Source organism: Plecotus auritus (assembly GCF_963455305.1).
Source record: "Plecotus auritus genome assembly, chromosome: X".
In the NCBI taxonomy this organism is placed as follows: domain Eukaryota; kingdom Metazoa; phylum Chordata; class Mammalia; order Chiroptera; family Vespertilionidae; genus Plecotus; species Plecotus auritus.
In genome coordinates, this window is record NC_137784.1 from 12,929,713 (window position 1) to 12,955,267 (window position 25,555).

Consider the following 25,555-nt stretch of genomic DNA (forward strand, 5'->3'; position numbering starts at 1 on the left):
CTCAGAATCACATTCTTTTTTTCCCCTCACATTGAAAGGGCCAGTATTTTAAAATCTAAACTGTTGAGTTTCCTTGAACAATACTTATACATAGTGTGAATAATTGATTTCAAGGATTTACATAGTCAGTTAGACTACATATTCCATGAGTTCAACCAATATGCATTATTCCAATATTTCAGAGGTCTTAAAAACTCAACATATAATATGAAAATAAGGCTTTTTCAGAACAGAAAATACCAAAGTTGTCACCACAGTATTTGTTGGTAGAAGTAATTGATCAAAGGGTGATTTTTTTAATCTTGACTTTTTCAAGGAGCTGCGTTCTGTGATCCTTCTTAAAAGCTTCTACTGTGAGCATTGTTACTTTAAATGGTATGCTTGCTATGTTTAGCTACAAGATGCTTGACAAAGAACAGTGCACATGCTTGATAAACTCTTCATAAATTTATTATGAAGCAATATCTCCTTGCCAGTCCTTGAGTCATTACTTTTGACATCAAGCTAAGATACAAATGGAAGGCGAATATAAAGCCTATGCAATTATTTGAAATGACTAATATATATCATAGAGAGGGGTTGTTAATGAGAGTAAATGAAATCACAGTGTGCTTTTATAAAGCCAAGAAGTGGTTAAAATTTAAAGTTTATTAGGATCTGCTAAACCACAGGTGAGCAAGTAATGTCAAAATAAAACTAGTTTAAGAACTATTTTCACTGCATTTTTCTAAATATTATATATTTTATACAAAATTTATTCAAGTTTCTCTTTTGCAGGTGCTGTTAAAATTACATTCAAATAATATTCATTGATTACCCTGTGCAAGGTATCACTGAGGATATGACCTAATGCTTAGAGAACATAATTTTAAATACATTGTTGTGATCATGTTTAGTGATCTAGGGAAGGGACTGAATTCCTATTAAAATTCAACCCTCATTACAATTAGATTTGGTGGTTTCAATAAATCACTTTACAGATTATTGAGCTAATCTGGTCACAAATCATATATCATCCACCTCCACTGGTCTCTGACCTCCAGGATCTTAAATATAATTGGGAAGACAAGATATACAGACATTAAAAGTGAAATAATCATCCTAGACAGTGATATGAGCTATCCCAAAGAAATACACGATGCTCCCTGTCTCTGAACTAGTGATATTTATTGCTGTATACAGAAGAGATCAAGCCAAGAAGTGTTACAGGAGTTCAGAGAAGGAGGGAGGGAAGGAGGAAGGGAGGGAGGGTAAAAGAGAGAGAGGTGGCTTGAAGTACACAGAGAATTTCATAAAGAAGGCAGGGACTGGAGATGGCCTTTTAGGGTGGGAGGACTTTGAAAAGATAAAAAGGATCAAGTATGTCCAGTAGCTCTATGGTTTGAACCCAGATTCTCAATTATATTTCTGCTTGATTTTATTCTTGGTATTATTCTTTCTACTCCTGTGGAAGTTTGCTGACTGCTTAGCAAAATCCATGTTCTCCTCTTCTTCCTGGGCTAGAGTGCATTTCCCAGCCTCCATTGCAATTATATGTGGCCATGTGGCTGATTTCTAGCCAATGAAATGAAAGTGTATTATTCACTCATTGTGAAACTTAGCTTAAAACAACAGACATCTGCTATTTGAGTTCCTGAGGGTCAGGCATTCAGGAGTAGTATATTATATTAATTAGGTGATCTGGCTCGGGGTCTCTTATGAGGCTGCAGTCAAGGTGTGGGATGGGGCTACAGTCATCTGAAGGCTTGCTCAGGACTGGAGGGTTCACTTACAAGCTGGCTCACTCATATGGCTGTTGGTCTGAGGCCTATGAACCCCTCTGTGGTGATACTTGAATCTATAATAATAAAAGCGTAATATGCTAATTAGACTGGGCATCCGTCCAGATGTCCTCCCGTCCTTCTGGACGAAGCCAGGGCTGCGAGGGAAGCCCGGGTCCCGAGTGCCTGCCAGTGGCCTCAGGGAGGCCCAGGTCCCAGGTGCTAGAGGGAAGCTGGTGCCAGCAGCCCAGGGAAGGAAGGCCTACTCTTGCATGAATTTCATGCATCGGGCCTCTAGTATTCTCATAATATGGCAGCTATCTTCTCTCAGAGTGAGTGATTCAAGAGAGTAAGACTCAGCCCTGGAAGTCACACATTGTCATTTCTGCAATATCTTATTTGTTATACAGGTCAACTCATTCAGTGTGGGAGGGGGCTATACATGATCATGACTATAAGGAAGCAGAGCTCATTGAGGCTATCCTGAAGGATGACTATCTGATACTTTCATGCTCCCTCCAGAAAACACTCCCACATACTCTTTCAATCTCCTTTCCCTTTCCAGCTGGCTAAAATGAAATGATTCCCAGAGTAACTTGGGACCCACACATTGAAGGTAGTAGTGCTTCCACCAGCCTGGGTCCTGAGTGACTGTATGGAGAATACCTTGTTCATCTGTTTACCTTCTGAGTACTGGTAAGTGAACAAGACATAAAGTTCTACTGCATTTGAGCCATTGTACAGTTTCAGGTCAATTTGGTTTAGCAGTTAGTCCTTGCTAACTAGTATAATTCCCATGCAGTGAATTTTTACAATGTCCAATACTGAAGCAAAGTCAAGTACTACAGAGTGTTGAGGGAATGAGTGACTGTATTACATTCCTTTATCCTGTGTCACTTTTTCTTATGCTTGTTAAAACTTTTCAACAAGTTTCAATTCAGTACCTACCATGTGTCAGGCATTTTTTTTTAGCAGCTAGGGGCACAGCTGTAACAACACAACACAAAGTCCCTGCTTCACAGAACTCACATTTTAAAGGAATATCTAGTGGATGCCTCTTGAAGAATGTACCAAACAAGTTTGCCAATATTATTATCTAGGGGTTCAAATCTATAAAGGTATTGCTGAATCTCCTGATCTGATGTGGCCCTGATAGATTAATATTTCCCCTAATTGTGCTCTAAACCAGTGCTGTGCTTTCAAACTTTAATGTGCACACAAATCACCAGGGAATCTTGTTAAAATGTAAAATCTGATGCAGTAGGCCTGGGGTGCTTCCTGAAACTCTGCATTTCTAACAAGTTCTCAGGTGATTCTGTGGGCCCATGGATCACAGTTTGTGTAGCAAGGCTCTAAGGAACATTAGTTACTGGATGTTAAAGATACACTATGTAGGGATAAGAAAGATGGTGGCTAGCAGGATGTCAGTGAGGAAGAGAGTGTGAGTGAGTGAGGGAGTGAAAAGGGGAGTGCGCGAATGTGTGGTGTGTGTGTGTGTGTGTGTGTGTGTGTGTGTGTGTGTGTGTGTGTGAGAAAGAGAGAGAGAGAGAGAGAGAGAGAGAGAGAGACAGTCAGATTCCACAGGACTTTTGGGGCTGGCAGACCAGGCTTCCCTAGCTGGGCAGCCTCTGCTACCACTGCAATCTCTCCCGGGGCAGCCGGCTCTGCCGCAGAGGTCACGCCATCTTGAATGGGAGAGCTGCTATGACTGGGAGCCCAACCACACCTCCACCTAGGGTGCCCTTGGACACTACCTAGGACTCTACAGCAACTCTGGCCAGGGACCTGCTGCCTTGGCTGCAGACCCATGAACACTGAGACTACAGCCTCCCCAGCCGCAGATTCCTGTGAGTTCTGGAGCATGCTCCCCTCCCACTGGCCAGACGCTTTAGCCCCAGGCTCCATGACTGTGCATGAACAGCCAAGCCTTACACAGCAACCCTGGATGCCATGACCACGCTAGCCACCGCTAAGCCCTACACAGCAACACTGGGTGCCTCACACAGCAACCCCAGGTGCTGCGACCACGCAAATCACAGCCAAGCACTGCTGCAGTCACAGGCCCAGTGCAACTTGATGCCTAGATCCTTCAGTGAGAGCAAAAATGGGGAGACAAAGAACCCCCCTGCCGAAACCGGTTTGGCTCAGTGGATAGAGCGTCGGCCTGAGGACTGAAGGGTCCCGGGTTCAATTCCGGTCAAGGGCATGTACCTTGGTTGCAGGCACATCCCCAGCAGGGGGTGTGCAGGAGGCAGCTGATCAATGTTTCTCTCTCATCGATGTTTCTAGCTCTCTATCCCTCTCCCTTCCTCTCTGTAAAATATCAATAAAATATATTTTTTTTAAAAAAAGAAAGAACCCCAAAGGAAAGAAAAGGTGAAATCACCAGAAAAGCAACTAAATGAAATGGAGGCATGCCATATATATATGCTGTCTGCAGGAGACCCACCTCAGAACAAGGGACACACACAGACTGAGAGTAAAGGGATGAAAAGATGTATTTCAGGCAAATGGAAATGAAAAAAAAAAAAAAAAAGCTGGGGTAGCAATACTTATATCTGACAAAATAGACCTCATAGTAAAGGCTATAATAACAGATAAGGAAGACCATTTCATAATACTAAAGGGATCAATATAACAAGAAGATATAACTCTGGTAAACATACTAGTATATGCACCCAATACAGGGGCACCCAAATGCATAAAAAAACTTCTGGAAGAAATCAAGGGAGAGATTGACAAAATACAATTATAGTAGGGGACTTTAATATCCCACTGACATCACTGGATAAATGATGTCTGGACAAAAAATCAGCAAAGTAATAGCAATCCTAATGACTCACTAGATCAGATGAACCTCTCCAGAACATTTCACCCCAAAGCATGGAATATACATTCTTCTCAAGTGCACATGGGACATTTTCAAAGATAGACCACATAGTGGGTCACAAATAAAAGCTCTCCAAATTCAAGAAGATTGAAATAATATCAAGCATCTAATCAGACAGCAATGGCATAATATTAGAAATCAAGTACAATAAAAACAATCACAAAAATTCAAACACTTGGAGGCTGAATAGCATGCTATCAAACAATGATTGGGTTACCAACAAGATCAAAGAAGAATTTAAAAACACCCTGAAAATGAATGACAATGAAAACACAACACTCTAAAATCTATGGGATACAGTGAAAGCAGTCCTGAGAGGGAAGTTCACAGTTCTACAGGCCTAACTCAAAAACCAAGAAAAATGATAATAAATTATCTAACCCTGCAATTTAACGAATTAGAAAGAGAGCAACAAGAAAAGCCCAGAGTAAGCAGAAGGAAGGAACTAATAAAGATCAGAGTGGAAATGAATGACATAGAGACAAAAAAATACAAAAGATCAATAAAACCAAGAGCTGGTTCTTTGAAAGGATAAACAAGATTGATGAACCTCTAGCCAGGCTCACCAAGAAACAGAGAGGACCCAAATAAACAAAATCAGAAATGAAAGAGGTGAAGTAACAACTGACCCCGCAGACATACAAAGGATAGTAAAAAAATACTACGAACAACTCTACTCCAACAAATTGGACAACCTTGACGAAATGAACATATTCCTAGAAAAAATACAAGCTTCCAAAACTCAATCAGGAAGATAAAAAAACCTGAATAGGCTGATAACTATTGATGAAATTGAAGCAGTAATAAAAAAACTTCCAGCAAACAAAAGCCCTGGACTGGGTGGCTTCACAGGGGAGTTTTACCAAACATTCAAAGAAGAACTAAAACCTATCTTCCTCAGACTATTCCAAAAAATTCAAGAGGAAGGCAAACTTCCAAGCTCTTTCTATGAAATCAGCATTACCCTAATCCCAAAACCATATAAAGACACTACAAAGAAAGAGAATTACAGGCAAATGTCCCTGATGAACATAGATGCTAAAATCCTCAACAAAATTCTAGCAAATCAGATCCAGCATTACATTGGAAAGATCATACACCATGAACAAGTGGTATTTATTCCAGGGATGCAAAGCTGGTACAATATCTGCAAATCAATAAACGTGTTACATCACATAAACAAATTGAGAGATAAAAATCACATAATCAGCCTTTCTGGTGTAGCTCAGTGGATTGAGCATTGTCCCATGGGCCAAGAGGTCCTGGGTTGGCTTCCCAGTCAGGGCACATGGCAAGGTTGCAGGCTCAGTCCCCAATAGGAGGTGTGCAGCAGGCAGCTGATCCATGTGCCTCTCTCATCGATGTTTCTATCTCTCTCTCCTTCTCCCTTCCTCTCTGAAATCAATAAAAAATATTTCAAAAATCACATAATTATATCAATTGATGCAGAAAATGCATTTGACAAAATCCAACACCCTTTCCTGATAAAAACTCTCAGCAAAGTGGGAATAGAGGGATCATACCTCAACATAATGAAAGCCTTATATGACAAACCCACAGCCAACATCATACTCAACGGGAAAAATCTAAAACCATTTCCCCTAAGAAACAGGAACAAGACAGAGATGTCCACTTTTACCACTCCTGTTCAACACAGTACTGGAAGTGCTAGCCATAGCGATCAGACAAATAGAAGAAATAAAAGGAATCTAAATTAGAAAAGAATAAGTAAAATTGTCATTATTCACAGATTACATGATCTTGTACATAGGAAACCCTAAAGATCCCATAAAAACTACTAGAATTAATAAATGAATTCGGCAATGTAGCAGGATACAAAATTAACACACAGAAACCTATGGCTTTTTTATACACCAATAATGAACTCACAGAAAGAGAAACTGAAAAAAAAACAAACAAACCCATTTACCATTGCAGCAAAAAATTAAGATACCTAGGAATAAATTTAACCAAGGAGGTAAAGGACATGTACTCAGAAAATTACAGGACACTGAACAAAGAGATAGAGGAAGACATAAAGAAATGGAGGAATATACCATGTTCATGGATTGGTAGAATCAACATCATTAAAATCTCCATACTACCCAAAGCATTCTATATATTCAATGCAATCCCCATTAAACTCCCAATGGCATATTTCAAAGACCTAGAACAAACTGTCCAAAAATTCATCTGGAATAAAAAAAGACCCTGAATAGCTACAGCAATCTTGAGAAAGAAGAACAAAGTAGGAGGGATCTCAATAGCAGATTTCAAGCTATACTACAAAGCCACTGTTCTCAAAACTGCCTGGTACTGGCACAAGAACAGACATAGAGCAATGGAACTGAAAAGAGAACCCAGAAATCGACCCAAGTCATTATGCTCAATTAATATTTGACAAAGGTGGCAAGAGCATACAATGGAGTCAAAACAGTCTCTTCAATAGATGGTGTTGGGAAAATTGGACAGATACATGCAAAAAAATGAAACTAGACCACCAACTTACACCATACACAAAAATAAACTCAAAATGGATAAAAGACTTAAACATAAGATGGGAAACCATAAAAATACTAGAAGAAGGTATAGGCAGCAAAATAAACATTTGTTGTAGCAATATCTTTACTGATACAGCTCCTAGGGCAATGGAAACTAAGGAGAAAATAAACAAATGGGACTACATCAAGATAAAAAGCTTCTGCACAGCAAAAGAAACCATCAACAAAACAACAAGAAAGCCCACTGCATGGGAGAACACATTTGCCAATATTATCTCAGATAAGGGTTTAATCTCCAACATTTACAGGGAACTCATACAACTTAACAAAAGGAAGATAAACAATCCAATAAAAAAAATGGGCAAAGGACCTACATAGACACTTTTTGAAAGAGGACATATCAAAGGCCAAGAGACATATGAAAACATGCTCAAAGTCACTAATCATCTGAGAGATGCAAATCAAAACAACAATGAGGTACCGTCTCACACCTGTCAGAATGGCTATCATCAACAAATCAACAAACGACAAGTGCTGGAGGGGATGTGGAGAAAAAGGAACCCTCATGCACTGCTGGTGGGAATGCAGACTGTTACAGCCACTGTGGAGAACAGTATGTAATTTCCTCAAAAAAAAAAAAAATGGAATTTCTGTTTGACCCAGTAATCCCACTTTTAGGAATATATCCCAAGAAAACAGAAACACCAATCAGAAAGGATATACGCACCCCTATGTTCATAGCAGCACAATTTACCATAGCTAAGATTTGGAAACAGCCTAAGTGCCCATCAGCAGATGAGTGGATTAAAAAACTGTGGTACATCTACACAATGGAATACTACGCTGCAGTAAAAATGAAGGAATTCTTACCATTTGCAACAGCATGGATGGACCTGGAGAGCATTATGTTAAGTGAATAAGCCAGTCAGAGAAAGCTACGTATCACATGATCTCACTCATTAGTGGAATATAATGTACAACATAAACTGATGAACAAAAATAAAACCAGAGTCATAGAAGCATCGAACAGACTGTCCAACCTATGAGGGAACATGGAGAGTGAGGGTGTAAGAGATCAACCAAAGGACTTATATGCATGCATATGAGCATAACTAATGGACACAGACAGTAGCGGGGGGTGAGGGCATGTGCTGGGGGTTGGGGGTGGCTGGGGAGAGGTCAATGGGGCGGGAAGAACACTTATGTAATACTTTAAACAATAAAGAATTAAAAAAAGATACACTATATAAAAAGGGGTTCATGTTCAACTAAATGAAAAAATTTAGTCCCCAAGGAGAAGCCCAGCCAAGTTACCCTGGTTCCTGATTGTTTCCTAATTCCTGGTGCCACTCCTGTCAGAAACCTAACAGTATGTTCTACCATGTGCTTTGTGAAATAACCCTCTATCTTTAAAAAAATATCTTTATTGTTGAAAGTATTACAGATGTCCCCCTTTTTCCCCTCATTGACCCCCTCCACCTGGCACCCGCCCCTCCCAGGCCTTCACCACACTATTGTTTTTGTCCATGGGCTATGCATATATGCATATAAATTTCCCAGTTAATCTCCCCTCACCCACCTCTTCACCCTGACTTCCCTGAAATTCCTCAATCTGTTCCATCGTTCTATGTTTATGTTTCTGTATCTATTTTGTTCATCAGTTTCTTTTGTTCATTAGATGCCACATATGAGTGAGATCCTGTGATACTTATCTTTCTCTGACTGGATTATTTCACTTAGCATAATACTCTCCAGGTCCCTCCATGCTGTTGAAAATGGTAAGAGTTCCTTCTTCTCCTTCTCCTCCTCCTTCTCCTCCTCCTTCTCCTCCTCCTTCTCCTCCTCCTTCTCCTCCTCCTTCTCCTCCTCCTTCTCCTCCTCCTCCTCCTATTCCTCCTCCTCCTCCTCCTTCTTCTTACCACCACATAGTATTCCATTGTGTAAATGTACCACATATTTTATATCCACTTATCTGCTGATGGGCACTTGGGCTGTTTCCAAAACTTAGCTATTGTAAATTGCATTGCTTTGAACATAGGGGTACATGTATTGTTTCTGATTGGTGTTTTGAGTGTCTAAGGATATATTCCTAGAAGTGGGATCACTGGGTCAAGTAGCAGTTCAATATTTAATTTTTTGAGGAAACTCCATACTGTTCTCCACAGTGGCTGCACCAGTCTGCATCCCCCCAGCAGTGCACTAGGGTTCCCTTTTCTCCACATCCTCGCCAGCACTTGTCAATTGTTGATTTGTTGATGATAGCCATTCTGACAGGTGTGAGGTGCTATCTCACTGTAATTTTAATTTGCATCTCTTGAATGATTAGTGACTTTAAGCATTTTTTCCTATGTCTCTTGGCCTTCTGTATGTCCATTTTGGAGAAGTGTCTATTTAGACCCTTTGCCCATTTCTTAAATTGAAGACAAACACTCTGTAATAAATTTACTATTTAAAATTTTAGCCAGTTTGAGGGAGTTTCTATAATTTGTGGCCCAAAGAAACTTTGAGTAAAGGGCAAGAGATTCAGGCACAGGGAATGAAGGAGAAATGTAGCCATGCCCCAGAGCTGGGGATAGAGTCAAGAACAATCAAGCTGCAAGAGTAACATGAACCAATAGCCTGAAATACCCTGCACTCTTCTGCCCTCTCTAAGCCTCGGTTTCCTCATTGGTAACAGGATTTGCTATGAGAATTATATGGAATAATGTGCCGAGACTGCAGAGCACCTATACTCTATAAGTGCAACCATTTTATTTTTCTCCTGTAAAATATCACCTGCATGCTACGATTTGTGGAAATAATGTACGACCATAAAGCAATTGTCTGGCACTCAACAAATGTTAGCTACTGGATTTGAGAGAGAAGGATTAAATTAATTTCCCCCCTAGATAGAGGAGACCTGGCTTGTTGAAAACAAGTGAAAAAAGATATCCCTGGAGAGTTAGTGAAGGTCATTGATAGAGGCTGCAGGAGAGAGTAGGGATGATGGAGGAAAAAGGTTATTCGCATCCTATGCTAAAGCTAGCATTTGAGCACTATAACAAAGTTAATTCCTGAAGGAATATTCCATTTCAACCAAATAGTAGTTGCTTACCAAGAACAAACTGTTCAGTTATTCTTAAAACATATATTTTACATTATTATATATTAAAAATTGTCAAACCTCTACAGTTCAAAATTCTAGGTAAAGACTATAATTTTAATATATTAACTATTTTCCATTTATGTACCTAGAAGAAACAGTTGAATTAATATAAAAACATGCTTAGTGAAGATTATTATATGATAGTTCGTTTAGCCCCAAGCTCAAACTTCCAGGCAAAGATTTAGTTTCAGTTTTCAAGTATTAACTTCATTTTCCATGCTTGTGTATCTTTGCATCCCCAACTCATCAACAAAGAAAGACAAAAAGATACAAAGTGTTTTCAAGGGTACATGTTCTGTGTCTTGATTGCAGGGGAGGTAACACCACTTTGTGTGTTTGTCAAAGTATACCTAAAACAGGTGAATTTTGGTGTATGCAATTGATACCCAAATGAACCTGATTTAAACCAAAAACAAAGAAAGAGAATACACCTTTGGAATACAACGTCTGATGTTGTAAAAGTTCACATGAGCACATTTAAAAAAATTGTTTTTTTACTGAACTAGGAAAGAAAAGTTCCAGTGTTATAATCCAAATAACCATAAAGGAAAATCTCCTCTTCCACTACATTTCAGCTTGTCATATCAGCCACAGCCTTTTGCACATTCAGCCCTTACCAACTAGGCAAAGCACAAAGTGGGGGCCCTCACTTAGAGCCTTCTTGACAAGATGAGACACAGAAAGAATGCTTCCTGCCAAAACCGGTTTGGCTCAGTGGATAGAGTGTCAGCCTGTAGACTGAAAGGTCCCAGGTTTGATTCCGGTCAAGGGCACATAACTTGGTTGCGGGCACATCCCCAGTAGGAGGTGTGCAGGAGGCAGCTGGTCGATGTTTCTCTCTCATCGATGTTTCTAACTCTTTATCCCTCTCCCTTCCTCTCTGTAAAAAATCAATAAAATATATTTTTTTAAAAAAAGAAAGAAAGAATGCTTCCCTTAGCCAAGAGGGCCACCGTAGATCTGCTCAAATACAGTATCATGAAACAGGGTGTTTTTAAAATAGTCAGTACCATTTTCAAGAATCTTTTGGTTGTGATAAACAGATATTCAAGTCCTGCCTAAATCCTCGCCTAGCACACACCCTCTCTTCATTCATTTCTTTGCTTGAATGTCCCCTTACAGAACAACTCCCCTTGTCAATCCTATTCCAAATATCCTTCTTATCCTATCCACTTACTCTGATTTGCTTTTTTTCTTCATAGCACTCATTCCTATGAGACAATACAGTCTAATAGGGGACACAACTAACTCACAAATATAATTGGTGCTCTCCCCCACTAGACTGTAAGCTCCATGAGGGCAGAGGGCTTTGTTTGTTCTATTAACACCAGTAGCCTCAGCCCTAGAGCAGGGCTTGATATAGAGAGGCAAATCAATTAGCATCTGAACCTGAACCACAGCAAAAAATGAGGGATAACAAGAACTAGGAACTTGAACACACTCAAGGCTCACTTTCTTTCTCCATCTGCCATTTTACCTGGCATCCCCTTCATTTTCTCAAAGATTCACATACTGGCTGCCTTTGAAGCGCCAGGCTTATTACCTTATCACAACTCCATCACCAGAGGACAAAGGGTTTCTCTCTCTCAGCTCCAGGTGGCTGCATGTCTGGGAAGTGTTCTGACTGTCCTTCCTCCCAGAGACATCCAGAGGGGGCCAGGACAAAGCTGCAGTATTTCATTTCTCACTTTCTGTTCCTGCTTTTGGAGATATTGCCTTTTTTAATAATGATGCTTTCGAGCTCTGTGGTAGATGCCATTAGAGTTCTGCATGCTATCCCCTTGGGTCCCTTCCGCATTTTTGCGCACACCTGCACCCTGAGTGCATTCTTGCTCTACAGCAGCACCTGCATCTTCATATTGGAGGCCTGTCCCCCGCTGCCAGCGAAGAGAGAGCTGGAGGGACCTCCACAGGTAGTCTTTAAGCAACCACTGATAATCCAGGAGTAGCAGCACTCCAGTCCCTGTGCTCTGGATGGGGACAACTCTGAGGTGTGATCATTGCCCCGAGTTCCCACAGCCGTGGGCAAACTACGGCCCGCGGGCCGGATCCGGCTGTTCTATCCGGTTCTCTTGCTCTCCCCTCCGCTCCTTTACTTGGAATTTATATTAGTTCACACAAACACTCCATCCATGCTTTTGTTCCGGCCCTCCGGTCCAGTTTAAGAACCCATTGTGGCCCTCGAGTCAAAAAGTTTGCCCACCCCTGCTAGGACCAAGCCCAAGTTACCCTCCGTGGGCTTTGCTGGCTGCTGTACTCTGCTTGGTCTCCTCTTCCTAAGCCCTCTTCACACTTCCCTACTTTAGAATGCCTAAAATTAAATCACTTTCAGGTGAATTCTTATCTCGGCTCTACATCCGGGAAACCCAATCTTCAAGCTCCATCTGGGCACTTAGCTTTCCACCTGTTTGTCATAAATTGTTTTGAGAGTAGGCACCTTTTCACAGATTTCCGTCTCCACTCTACACACTTGCACTACAGAAATGTTTACGTATTTGCTTTTTTAAAAAATATATTTTATTGATATTTTACAGAGAGGAAGGGAGAGGGATAGAGAGCTAGAAACATCGATGAGAGAGAAACATCGATCAGCTGCCTCCTGCACACCTCCCACTGGAGATGTGCCCGCAACCAAGGTACATGCCCTTGACCGGAATCGAACCCAGGACCCTTCAGTCCGCAGGCCGACGCTCTTTCCACTGAGCCAAACCGGTTTTGGCACGTATTTGCTTTTAATATGTTCCTATCCTTAGAGTTCTTTCCCATTTACTCTCTTTTAAAAATTGAAATCCTTTCATTTCTCAGATATGCTGCTAATTTTCTCACTATGCTTATTACTGATGGCTTGTCTAGCCACCCTCTCTAATTCATTTAAAGAAACATTCTTAACTACAGCGGGAAGGCAGGGGAGGTTGGGGTTGGGGACTGTAAGAGATCAACCGAAGGACTTGTACGCATGCATATAAGCATAATCAATGGATACAAGACACTGGGGGGGGGGCAGGTAAAGGCATGTACTGGGGGGTAGGGGAGGCCGGAGGGGAGGTCAATGGGGGAAAAAAAGGAAACATATGTACTACTATTTGTAATACTTCAAACAATAAAAATAAAAAAAAATAAATCAAAATGATAAAAAAAGAAACATTCTTTGTATGTTCCCCTCTTACTTTCCATGTCTTTCTTCTCAATATCTATCTCTTCAATATTAGGGGCTTGCTCAAGATATCTCAAGGTCATACTTGACTTCACCTTAATTTCACAGTCAAATCATTAATCATACCACCTTTTCCTAGTTGACCTCTCTAAAATACAGGAATGGAAAAGAGGGAATGCAAATGAAGCCATCAGAACACCCAGGGGTGTCTTCATGTCTGAATTAGTTTAGAAAACATTATTTAATTTAGTTCAAGTCAGTGGAACTTTTAGTAATTATTATCAGATGGATTTATATCTACACATCACTGTGGAAAATAATAAAAAAAACAAAACACAAGTCCTAAGTATCTTAGATTCAGCCTCAAGATAAATGTTGAGCCCAGCCAGCATGGTTCAGTGGTTGAGAGTCTACCTATGAACCAGGAGGTCAGTTCGATACCTGGTCAGGGCACATACCCAGGATGTGGGCTGGATTCCCATTGGGGGTGTGCAGGAGGCAGCCAATCAATGATTCTCTCTCATCATTGATGTTTCCACCTCTCCTTCTCCTTTCCTCTCCGAAATCTATAAAAATATATATTTTTTAAAAAAGATAAATGTTGAAATCAGAGGCTACAAGTTTCAAATAGCAGTATATGAGAAAACATGGGGAGAAAATTTAAGGTATTGACAAGCATCTTTGACAATGTGAAACACCGGATTAACCATTACCCTTTGCTTAGACATGTAAGGAAGAAGTTTAGCAAATACATATTTACATACCAGTTTCACAATATTTAAGCTAAATTTTTATTTCTTCTATATATCATCATTATAAAGTTGAACTTCTAAGGCTACTTACTAAAAAAGGACAAAGAGCATATCTATAATATTGCTAGGTTTGTTTTAGTAACTCTAAAGACTGCTGACTCTGAGGCTATAAATATTTATGAAATAAACTGCATGTTAGGGGATAGAAAATTGCACTCATTTACTTAAACTTATAAACTATGTTTGTTCCAGGAGGTTGATTTACTCACCATCTCGTTGATAATTGATCTGACATTTTTTACTTTCTGATCCAGCTCGAATTACCTCAACAAGTAAAAAAGAATGTGCAAATTAGCTTAAAATTAAAGATGTAACTGAAGGCATTCCCTGGGAAAAGTGATTTTACCAACAAAATAAATAAATTACTCTAACACAAGAACTTTGAAACACAAATACAGATCATAGCCCTCTGTAACAGCCCCAAACTGGAAACAATCCAAATATTGCCTGACTATAGTACGTTGGATAAATATACTGTGGTATATTTACACAATGGAATACTATACAGAACCGAGAATGAAGAAACTAAAATCAGACACAACATAGTTGGATCTCATAAACAAAACGTTGAGTGAAACAGGCCAGACACAAAAGAGAACATATTGTATGCTTCTATTTATTTAAAAGTCAAAAATAGGCAAAACTAATTTTTAGTGTTGGAATAGTGCTTATCTTGGGGCAATACTGCCTGAAAGGGGGCATAATGGGTGTATTCTGAGGGGGGGGGTGGTGATACTGTTCTCTTTCTTGAGTTATAGATTTGTTTGAGTAGTTTTCTATATGCTACCCTTCAAAAAATGTTTTTTAAAACCCCATGCAATATGAAATCTCTATTTTCAATGGCACTTTATCTACCCAAAAGAATTTGATTAGTCTTTCAGATCCAGGAAGGATGCCAGACACCAGGAACGTTAAGGTGAGTCCAGGAGGCTTAGAATCAGTCTACTTCTTTGTTTCAACAGAATTTAGTAAGTTGTTAACTGTCAATAAATATCTAGGTAAAGATGATTTCTGTTTTAAATAAGAGGGGAGGGAAAGAATTTGAAACAACATTTTATCCAAGGGCAATGTTAGAATTTACAGTTGGGTGCTCTCATTATCACATTTATCAAAGGCTATCTTTTTAAAGAGCAAAACAAAGACTAACCCATAGGGTTTTAGCTAGGCACAATAAAGCAAAACAGAATTATGGTTTTGAAATCCAAGGCCAATGATGTTTTGACTTTAATGCTTTTGCTTACTTGTACAGCCAAAAAGTTTGCTAAAAAATTAGAGGGAAAGAAGCCTTCTCTGGGTGTTAGAATTGGAATAACATAGCCTTTCTAAGATGCTTTGTTCCTCTAAAACCCAGACACTCTGAATACTTTATAGACTAAGAACTTCTGCCCATCTTTAGTTTACCAAAGAGCAAAATCTGCATGGAGAAGTGTGGCATGATTTGAAGTCTTTTGGCAAAGGGAAAAATACTCCATGAACTACTTTTTAACTAAGCTTTGAATGTAGTTAGTGTTTATGCGGAATGAGAAACAATTCATGACTTAAAAAAGTTGATCCCCAGCAAGGAATCTTAAAGCTAGATATTTATTGACAGATAACAACTTGCTCAGTTCTGTTGGGATGAAGAATTAACTGATTTCTCCTGGAGTCACAACCCAGGCCTGATGAATTGACACTTCACCCACTGAACTGGAGGGTGGACAAGTACTTGATGACACAACATTAAGATGTTACCTTCTCTCACCATCTTCTGCACTACATGTGCTCAACTGGTTATATCATGCCAAACTTGGGGTTAGAGCTTAAATTGGTAACCCCATTTGACAGAGTGTTAAGTATGTAACTGGAATTTCAACATCTGTAGAACTGTTTTTATCTTTCCCGAACTCATTTCCTGAATTAGTTCATCCTTGCAAAATGGAATATTTCAAGTCTTCAAAAGATACTGCTGAAGGTTTAAAGTTAACATTTTCTACAACCCATTAATTGTAACACATTTTCTTCTTGATCACTAAGAAGTAAAGACATCAGTGATCTAAACTATCTGAGCAGAATAATGCTTCCCATGGTTCTCACAGGGACTAGACTGCAGGATTTTGCCACCTGGCATGTAGTAGGCACAAACAAATGTAAAGTATCCTGGACTTTCCCAATACACAAGTGAGTACAGCAATTCTTCATGAAATAGGTTCAGGCTCCTGGTTTCATAAATCCATGCAATGTGGGGAGAGCTATATTGGCAGTACCTGTGTATGAGCTAGGGAACAGGCCTACCTCAGGAGGAGTTAGGGTAGGGAATTTTTGTTCTCTTTTTTTCCAGCAGCAAGCCATGATTTATCATCCTGTCTAAACAAATAAAGTAAAAAAAAATGGAAGTAATCCTAGTTTTTAGAAGCAACAGAAGAGATTCCCCCTTTCCCTCCCCCCCCCCCCCAGCAAAGGGCAATAAGCAGCTATTTTCTGGGTACTTAAAGAAGCTGAGGGGACCACTTAAGCTTGGAATTATAACTTTGGAGGCAAAAGACGGTGATTCAAGGCAGAGGAAAACTGTAGGCAGCAAAAAGGGTGGGAATGGGGGTGGGGTTGGAGGGTGCAGTTCAAATGGGGAAACTGTAGGAAATGGAGGTATTTAGGTGATCTGTTTCCTTAGATACCTTGTATACTTAATGTTTATGATATTGTTGCCTGTTAATGAACTCTCTCTCTGTAGCTTTAAGCTTAGAAGACATTTCATAGGAGTTGGGTTCTTCCCCGAAGGAAGTAAAACACAAGTTAGACTCCTCCTTTTACAAAAATAACCCAGGCCTTTGGTGTCAGAGGATCCTCAAAGCCAAGGGTTACATTGGTAAGCAGTCTCAGCCCTTGAGTTCTGAATTTCAATTCTTTTCTCAAAACAGATGCACTTTTTCTAAAAGTCATTTGTCCCAGTTTTACTATTAACCTAAATCAACCTTTTGGCTTTTGGGGGCTCAGCCATTCTCTTTGTCTGTATAACAGACTTACTGGCTCATCTTGAAGAGATTCAGACTAGATGAATAATTGCCTTGAAAAAAAACCACAGAAGTAATGACTCATCTTTCTAAAAATCCATACTGCTTGGCATTTACAGTACTCCTACTCTGTATCACAGGAGATGAAAAAAGAAGTTGCTGTTTGTGCCCTCAGAAGAATGAATCTTCTTCTCATCTCTGGGAGAGTAGGTGCATTATCAATGGAGCAGGACATTTCAGACAAAACCTCCCATCTTTTCAAGGACTTTGGGATCTAAAAGTACACATTACTACAGGCTTCGGGTCTTAGGGCCACAAGAGCCTTTTGGGTACAATGCTAAGGATCCAGCAACGGTTCTTGTGGCAGTGCCATAATTAGGATCCACAGCTTTTGCCTTCTGCTTCTCACCATTGGCTTGTCCTCGAATCTTCTCAGAAGTCAGAGAGATTAACAGAATTACAGAATTAAAAAGGCAAGATAAAAGGCATAGAGATTAGGACTTGGGTCTTAAAGGGATCTACTGGGGAGACACACTGAGTGAACCAGGAGGGTTATATGAGCTTCTTCATACCTCAGTTGTAGTAGAAAAAGGCCAGTGGGGAAGAGGAAAAGAGATGGATCTCAAATAGCATTTATGTAGCAATTGACTAGGTATTCAACAAAGCCTTTTCTCTTCCCTCTGGCACCTTACTATACTACATTTCCCAGCCTCCTATATAATTGAGTAATGCCACATGACTGAGTTCTGGCCAATCCAGTATGGGTAGAAAGGTCACATATGCCACTTCAGGCCTGGGCCTTTAAAAACCTCCTGTGCATCGAACAGATCGTCAAACCTCAGAGGGAAGGTAGGGGAGGGTGGGGGTAAGGGGGAAAGATCAACCAAAGGACTTGTATGCATGCATATAAGCCTAACCAATGGACACAGACAGTAGGGGGGTGAGGGCATGTGCTGGAGGGCGGGAGCAGGCAGGGAGAGGTCAATGGGGGAAAAAAAAGACATTTAATACTTTCAACAATAAAGAATTTAAATAAAAAATAAAAATAAATAAATAAATAAACACCTCCTGTGCAAACAATCTCTTAATCTCTTTCTCCTTCTATCTCACCCCTCCTCACCATCTGCTCATTGAATTTATGCTCAGAGTAATCTTGGAACACATGCTTTGAAGATTTTAGAGCCTTTTTCTGCCTGAGGTCCTGAGTGACTGAGAGGAGAGAGGCTCCAGCCCCAACTCTCTGCACCAACTATACTTTTTATGATGAAGAAATAAACCTCTGTTTTGTTTAACCACCAAGATTATGAGGTTTATCTATTATAACAGACTAGAGGCCTGGTGCACGAAATTCGTGCATGGGGGGTGGGAGGTCCCTCAGCCCGGCCTGCACCCTCTCCAATCCAGGCCCACAGGAATCGGGCCTAAAATGGCAGTCAGACATCCCTCTCGCAATCCGAGACCGCTGGCTCCTAATTGCTTGCCTGCCTGCCTGCCTGATCGCCCCTAACCACCTCTGCCTACCGGCCTGATCACCCCCTATTTGCTCCCCCCTGCCGGCCTGATCACCCCTAACCACCTCTGCCTAGGCCCCTGCTACTGTGGCTTTGTCTGGATGGACGTTTGGAAGATGTCCAGTCTAATTAGCATATTACCCTTTTATTAGTATAGATGGCTTTACCTTAACCAGTACAGAAGTCAATGTAATAGACGAAACACTTTTGTATGGCTGTCGAAATCATTATTCACATATACTTGAGGACATTTTTCTACTGTGATGACATATTTTTAAGTCTTATGATTCCCAAGAAGGAAGGGACTTCAGACATAGGCTAGGCCCAAAGCCTAAGCACTTGGAGAATGGGTAGAGTTCCTTTGAGCAGAGAAAAATGCCAGAAAGAAAGAAATCAAAAGGTGAACACATTTCTCCTAATTACAGAGATGCAGGAAGGAAGGGTGGTTACCCCTTAAATTAAGAAAAAAGAGATTATTCCCAATTGAAACAGCTCACATTTAGTTAAAAATGTGTATTTTTAAAGGATTAAAAATAACCCCTAAATAATTAGAAACATATGATCTTGACTAATCTCCAAAACTGGGCTGATATTTAGCATTGAGATATTGAATTCCCAGATACTTTTTGGCATATTGTATATTTATTCTCTGTTTTACACTATCAACTACAAGCTAAGTTCTGCTGTTCTGAATTGTCATATTCTCTTACACCTTTGTCTATCCTGCTTCAGGGTGCCAGCATGTCAAAGCCAACCCTTAAGAACTGCATCAGAAGCTACCCAAGGCATCTGAAGCCCCTTTGGAATTTCTCCAGATGAGCTAGATTCGTCTATCCACCCTCATCAGTTTTCTTGACCACTTTTTAATTTAATTTCTCAGTTTCTACTTTCTGCCTACCTATGTTGGGCCAGTCATCTAATAGTGTATATCTAATACTGTCCTAGCTGCTGGCATAATCCTAAAACAATGCTCAATTATCAACCAATGTTCAATTGTCAAAGCCTGAACATGGGCTGGTCAGTGGAGATATTATCAGGTGGTCACAGCCTGACATGTGGCAGCAATGCTGGTTATAATGAGCTCAAAGAACACAGGCTGTGCTACCTCAGTCACATTTCAGTGTAAAGGACACTAGTCATTTACAGAGCTGTCTAAGCCTCAATTTTAGCCACTACCCCTATCTGACAGGTATCACTAGCCTTTTACTAATGCTATTACTGAGGAGCAGAGCCATAACTTGTTTCCTGTATTTTGCCTCTCTGTGCCTTCCTTTAGCATAGAAGTGGGGAACCTTTTTTCTGCTAAGGGCCATTTGGATATTTATAACATCATTCGAGGGCCATACAAAATTATCAACTTAAAAATGAGCCTGCTATATTTGGTCAAACATTTCATTAACTCACCCCTATTGTCTTGGCAGGGCCAGACCAAATCATTTCGCAGGCCTTATATGGCCTGCATGTCAGATGTTCCCCATCCCTGAATGCTATCAGTGCCCTGACCATATCTCCTTGGCATTACTGCTATTACTGCTTACTGTGAACACCTGTGGCTCTCTGCCTGCGGGCATGTTTTATGGCTACAGAGTGCTGAAGAGTTCTTGTCCCCAGAAGTAGCTCTCAACCAACAACTTACGGGGAGGTGGTAGACAAGTGCCACAGTTTCTTTAACCCTCAGGAGAATAATTATGAGGTATGCTCTACGGTCTTCAAGAGTTTCCCAGTGGGATTGAGCTTCAGTTGCCCAGAGTGATGACTGGCTTGCTAACACACTATTAATTGGCTTTCTTTCATTCTCTATTTCAGGTCCTCAGTCCCCTGCTGATACTTCTTGGGATTACCTTTCAAATAAACCACTCACACCAAAATCCTTGTTTCAGGGTCTGCTAACAGAGGCACCCAGGTTAAGAAACCTATTCTCTTCTGATTGTAAAATGAAGCAGAGAAATGACCCCTAATGAGCTAACGAAAGAAGGAAGAAGCAGTGACAGAAGTCTATACAGGGTGTGGCAAAAGTAGTCCACAGTTGTGAGTATGTGAAATACAGATTATTCTTGTATTATTATTTGCTAGAGGCCCGGTGCATGAAATTCGTGCACTTTGGGGGGGGGGGGCGGTTCCTCAGCCCAGCTTGTCCCCTCTTGCAGTCCAGGAGCCCTTGGGGGATGTTCGACTGACAGCTTCATGGGAAGCGGGCCTAAGCCAGTGGTTGGACATCTTTAGCGCTGCCACAGAGGTGGGAAAGACTCCGCCACCATGGCTGTGCTCGCCAGCCGTGAGCTGGGCTTCTGGCTGAGCAGTGCTCCCTCTGTGGGAGCTCCTGTGTTGAGCATCTGCCCCCTGGTGGTCAGTTTGCATAATAGCGAGCAGTCAATCCGCCGTTCAATCGATTTGCATAGTAGCCTTTTATTATATAGAATTAATTTTTGTATTTTCCATATGAACAACTGGAAACCTACTTTTGCCCCATGCTGTATATTCCATAAAACAAATAATGGAGTGTGAAAGTAGCCACAGATAACATGTAAAATGAACAAGCTCATGGTACTGTACAAAAACAGGTGGTGGGTCATTGCCTTGTTCTAGACTAACTTCATTGTTAACTCTTACTGAGGGAATTATTATTAAGATACATCAATAATCCAATGAAAAATTTGACAACAGTGACCAAAGTATCAAATAAGCTGTTTATTATAAAGTAAATCAACCTTTGAAAACTAAAGCTCTGCTCAGCTTATGTTACTCTCAACTGAAGCTGGCAGGGAGAAATTTTTTTTTCTGATGCTCCCTCCATGTTGGTCACTGAGAATCATTAGGACGGCTTTTGAGAAAATCATTGAGGCCCAGGTGGTTCCTGTATCCCTCCTGTTGCTAGTTTGCTCCTCATATAGAGGAACCCAATAGTGTTCTTGAACATGAACCCGATTCCTATTTGTTTGCGCTTTCTGCTACATTTCTTTCTTTACCTCCTGCCCTGGCCACAAAGATCAATACTTAGGCCTGGCAGATTCATGCAAAGCTTTAAATGGCTCGCACTATGATAAAAGGTTAGTTTTCAAAAACAGAGTGTTCTCAGAATACAAGGCCATCAAATAGCTAATTTAATCTTGAGGTACCAGGAATTAAAGAAGTGTTATCTATACAACACAGATAATCCTTTATTTTAGAGACTTGATTCAGAGCCAGCTCAAATCAAAATGAGGAGGCGATGGGAGTGGGACTGGGAGTGTTTCCAGCTGGCTAATTTAACGCCACAGATCACTGTAACTCAACAGAAAATTGGCTGCATTAAGCTAAAGGATCAAAAATGAGGAACCTGGCAAGGATCAATAAAGTGGTAGAGGAGAACTGTTTCTGGAAAAGACTGAGCTATCTGCTTAGTCAGCTCTCAATAGCTTCCAGAAGAAATGAGGGCATTGACATTTTGTCAGTTTTGCCAGCAGAGCTCAGAGATCCAGCTGGTGCCTGTGATGCTAACTCTTGCTGTAGAGTCAAAGGTCTTGAGACATGAAGAAGCAGGCTGTGTTGCTTCCTTTTAAAAAATAATGCATGGTATTTCAGTAAAAAAAAAAAAAGCAAAGGTAAGATTCTCTTCAGCTGAGGTTTAAAACAGCCACTGAAAGCTCTTTGTAATCAATAATATAGATCTCATTAAGGAGCCCGCATTAAAGAGGTAAGAGCTATGTTAACTTTATAACTTCCTTATGGGAAGAACAAGCAGAGGTTGACCATGTGTGTTTTTCTCTCTCATACTGAAAGCATAAGGCAGTAGAAGCAGCATATAGCACCTGTAAGGCACTTTACCTAATATTATATCATTCAGCTCTCACAACAACACTATGCTTCTTTTAGAAGTGGGGAAACGGAGCCTGGGAGAGGTAAATTTGGCCAAGTCTCTTGATGAATGAATGGTGGTCAAGCTGAAATTCAAGTTTTTTTTTTTTTATTGTTTGAAGTATTACAAATAGTAGTACATATGTCTCCTTTTTTCCCCCCCATTGACCTCCCCCCTCCAGCCTCCCGTACCCCCCAGTACATGCCTTTACCTGCCCCCCGCCCCCAGTGTCTTGTATCCATTGGTTATTCTTATATGCATGTGTACAAGTCCTTCGGTTGATCTCAAGTCTTACTCCTGATTCCAAAAGCAGCCTTAGCCTGTTCTTCCATGCCAGGTAAGAGATTCTATTGTGAACAATAATGAAGAATAGGCCTATCTTAGGTGCAGGTGCTGGTGGAAGGCCATGGCCAGACCTAGAGAGCTCAGCCTGGGTGCTCCTCAGCTAAACCCTCAAAATGTTATGGATAATCCATGAACAAATGAAACATTTTTAAAGCTTTTACCAAGGCCAGATGCACAGATTGACTGCTCTGTTAGCTGCCAGGAAATCAGTTTATCCCAAAAATGTGCAAATGAGATTCCTCATCCCCAAACTATCTTTTGTAAGGTTAAACTTGTCATTTTGAGATGAGTGTAGATACACATGCATTGGAAGAAATAATAGGGAATTAATTCCCTTGTGCCCTTTAGCTAGTTTACCTGATGGTACTATTTCCTTAAAAATTTTTCCTTACAAAATTTCAGTTTTATTGAGGTATAATTGACATAAAATTATAAAATATTGAAAGTGTACATCGTAGTGATTTGATATGTTTACACTGTATACATATATCAGATCCATCACTTCACATATTTATCTTTTTCCTTTTTGGTGGAACATTTAAGTTCTATTGTCTTAGTGAATTTCAATTATACAATAAATATAGTGTTGTCAACTATGGTCATCATGCTGTACATTGGATCCTCAGATCTTATTCATCTTACAGCTGAAAGTCTGTGCCCTCTTTCCAACCTTGCCCTATTTCGCCCCCCTCACCACCCCCAGCAACTACTTTTCTACTCTGTTTCTATGAGTTTGACTTTTTTTTTTTTATTAGATCCCACACATAAGATACCGTGCAGTATCTGTTTTTCTCTGTCTGGCTTATTTCACTTAGCATAATGCCCTCAAGGTCCATCCATGTTGTCACAAATGGGAGGATTTCATTTTTCTGTATTTACTTTTATAAGTGAAAAATTGTTTCATTGCCAAGAGAAAAGAAACAAAGGGACAGAGGGGATGAATGAGAAGTAATGGAAAATTAATTTAAAGGTGGGTGAGAGTTGAAATGATAACAGGAAGTAATGAAAGGCAAGAGAGGAGACTGATTCCCTTAGGCCAGTTCACTATTCTCTGCCAGAGAGTTTCCTGCCACTGTGTATTCTGCACATGCTCTGCTCAAACAGCAGAGAAGAGAGGCATATTTTTTTTTTTTTTTGGTCAGGGGGAGAGAGAGTTCCTGATTGGTGCCATGTGAATGGATTCCCTACTGGACAGAAACATGGATGGGATAACGCTTCTGGTGTACTAGCTTCACCATCTCTCTTTTCTGTCCCCCCTCCTTCCACATTCTAGTTCATGGGTAAGTTAATTCAGCCACATCATGCCCAAGTGGGTGACACTTGGCAGGCCAACTTCATGACAGTGAATTGTTCATTACCCCCAGTTATCTTCCAAACTATAGCTAAAAAGTAAATAAATAAAAGAAAAGGCTGACTCGCAGTAATTTCCCTTTCTCCTTGATCTTCACACAGAATATTTCATTAACTTCCTTTATCATTATGATATGATAGCAACTAAGGATAATGTAGCAATTTCTATCTTAATTTTCAAAGAAGAAAATGCTTCTGTTTCATTTGCTCAGGTTTAGTCCTAAAACAAGAAAAATATTTTAAAAGGCAGTAATGAATAACTTTATTTTCAGATGCAACTTTATTACTCATCTCTTACAGCATTTTCTTGTTTATAAGGTCTGTAAATATCCCCTCTGGGTCTATAAATATGATGAATAAATATTCCCTTTCACAGGAGGGTCACACTGGCTAAGAGTCACTCAGGAGGCTTTATTCTGGTCTATTTTTGTGGATTTATTTTACATATTCTACATTCACTTTAATGTGATGATTCCCCTGTAGTTTAAAATAGGACATGCTTATTCTTCCTAGAATTGAGGGACACTGAAATAAATTTGACTTAAATAGCTTCACCTGAAAAAAATGTACCAAGATATCCAGGGATAGCGCCATAGGAACAAGATTGTGAAGCAAATCACACTACGTAACTTTTTCTTCCAAAATTCAATACAGATCCTATCTAATACAGAGGGAATATGCAAATTGACCATCATGCCATAACAAGATGGCTGCGCCCACAGTGGAGGCCAAGTTCTTGTAATGAGCCTTAACGAGCAATCAGCAGGGACCTGAGGCTGCGTGGTGCTGGGCTGGGGCAGGGGACCTGAGGCTGCGCCCCCTCGTCCGGTGGGGCTTGACAGGGGACCTCAGGCCATGCTCCCCACCTGGCAGGGCTTGATGGGGGACCTCAGGCCACGTCCCCCACTCGGTGGAGCTTGACAGGGGACCTCAGGCTGCACCCCCCGCCCTAGCGCCAGGCTGGGGGACCTCAGGCCATGTCCCCCACCTGGCGGAGCTTGACAGGGGACCTCAGGCTGTGCCCCCTGCCTGGCAGGGCTTGACGGGGGACCTCACGCCACACCCCCTGACCTGGTGCCAGGCTGGGGGACCTCAGGCCATGCCCCCCACCTGGCAGGGCTTGACAGGGAACCTTAGGCCATGTCCTCCTCCCAGCAGAGCTTGATGGGGGACCTCAGTCCGTGCCCCCCGCCCCAGCGTCGGGCTGGGGGGGCCTCAGTCAGCACAACCCCCAGCCTGGCAGGGCTTGACGGGGACCTCAGGCC

At 40.9% G+C, this 25,555-nt stretch overlaps 1 long non-coding RNA gene across 1 annotated transcript in view; it reads right to left on the reverse strand.

Moving 5' to 3' along the window:
- LOC308239252 overlaps nt 1-25,555 on the reverse strand; it is a 198,095-nt gene that overhangs the window by 140,097 nt on the left and 32,443 nt on the right. The gene's annotated exons all lie outside the window — the stretch shown is intronic.